The 1,742-nt window shown below is 58.7% G+C and overlaps 1 non-coding gene across 1 annotated transcript in view; it reads right to left on the bottom strand.

Moving 5' to 3' along the window:
- Positions 1 to 1,097, bottom strand: part of LOC121854618 — a 4,246-nt gene extending 3,149 nt beyond the window's left edge. Inside the window, exon 1 of the ribosomal RNA XR_006086604.1 lies at positions 1 to 1,097. This exon is cut by the window's left edge and continues 3,149 nt beyond it. This is a non-coding gene — a ribosomal RNA (large subunit ribosomal RNA).
- Between the last annotated feature and the right edge of the window lie 645 nt (positions 1,098 to 1,742).

The raw sequence follows: 1,742 nt of genomic DNA on the forward strand, positions 1-1,742 counted from the left end.
CCGACGGCCCGCTTCCGGGGACGGACAGCACAGCGGCGTCTTGGCAGAATCCAGACCTCGCCCCCCCCCTCCCATGAGGGAAATTAAACTTCGACCATCGCCTGGCGGCCTCCACCGCTGCGTCCAGAGCGGAAATATCTCACCCGCTTGTCGCGTGGGCGGGCGCAGGCAGCGATCAGGGATCGACCCAAGGCGCGCGGAGGAAGCCTGTTACAGCTGCCCGGGCGCCCGTCACTCATTTACGCCTTTGGGTTTAGTGAGCCCGGTGACTTGCACATGTTAGACTCCTTGGTCCGTGTTTCAAGGCGGGTCCGGGTGGATCACCGACCTTTTGCACACGCGAGCAAAACCGCCGCCGAAGCAGCGACGCTAGCTCTCGACTGACAAATGTAGAACGCCAGGACACGGTGGTTCCCCGTAGCGCAGGTCCCCCCAGACGAGCTGAAGAGTCGGCGGCGGTACCAGTCGACCGGGCGCCCGACGTCGGCAGCGGTCGCGGTGACCTACTACGAGCCCGAAATCGCCGCCCGACGCCAAGCTGGCGATGAGTGGGGCCAGCGGCGCCCAAACATTTTTGGGTCGCTCAATTACAACACCCCACCAGCCGACAACCCGGCAGGCGGGCTCCCTCCAGTTCGACGCCGGTTTCCACCCGTTTGGCTCTTAACGGTTTCACGTACTCTTGAACTCTCTCTTCAAGTTCTTTTCTTTCCTCCACGGTACTTGTTAAGCTATCGGTCTCGTGTTATATTTAGCCTTAGATGGAGTTTACCACCTGCTTTGGGCTGCACTTCCAAGCAACCCGACTCTACAGAGAGGCCCTTTCCGACCGTCCCATCTGTACCCTCACGGGCGCCGCCATACGGGCCTGTCACCCTCCATGGGCAGTGGCCGCTTTCAAGCTTGACTTAGACGGTATGGGACGGCGTGCTGGACCCTCTGAAACGCAACACCCCTCGTGCCCGAAGACATCGAGGTTATGCGCTGGGCTTTTCCCGGTTCAGTCGCCCTTACTAAGGGAATCCCTGTTGGTTTCTTTTCCTCCGCTTATTAATATGCTTAAATTTGGCGGGTAGCTCTCTCCTACTACGAGGTCGATCGTGGTCTCATCATCCTTAGGGGGAACAAGTTCCCCAACCACGAAGCGGAAGGCGCTCTGCCACCGACTTTCTTCACCACCGACATTACCAGGCAGGAAGGTTTGAGGGGCTTGTCGCGGGGGTACCAGCGGCCATGGCGCCGGCACTCCCACCCCTGACTCCGTTCCTTCTCATTGAGTGGTAAATAGCCAATAGGAAAAGAGTTCCAGCAGAACATCTCTCGCAGAGTCATATACACACACAGTTTTAATGCATATACGCTCGTGTTCCGCCCTTACTCGGCCGCACCTTTGCCGCTTAAACTTTGACCTCTTTCCCCGTTCCCGCATGCCACAGCAGTGGCACTTGTTTATCCGGAGAAAGAGAGCGAGAGTCGCAGTATTAATTGGCGTGAGCGGCCTTTCCGGCTGCAGAACTAGTGCTCTATCCCGGCGAGCGCCGTTATGAGGCGCAACACCGTCTTTAACGCGTTTAGAGAGAACTCCCCCTGCCTCCCTCCCAGTCATGAGATAGACGTGGACTCGTGGCGAACTCTCAAAGAGAACGCCCACACCGCGTCTGACCGTGGGAGAGGGTGGAGGAGCGCGTGAGGAAGAGCGCGGCGTCACCCAAGCATTCTCATCTCTCTGCCTGCACCACTAC

The sequence above is a fragment of the Homarus americanus genome, unplaced genomic scaffold (assembly GCF_018991925.1).
Source record: "Homarus americanus isolate GMGI-L3 unplaced genomic scaffold, GMGI_Hamer_2.0 scaffold13961, whole genome shotgun sequence".
Taxonomy (NCBI): Eukaryota; Metazoa; Arthropoda; class Malacostraca; order Decapoda; family Nephropidae; genus Homarus; species Homarus americanus.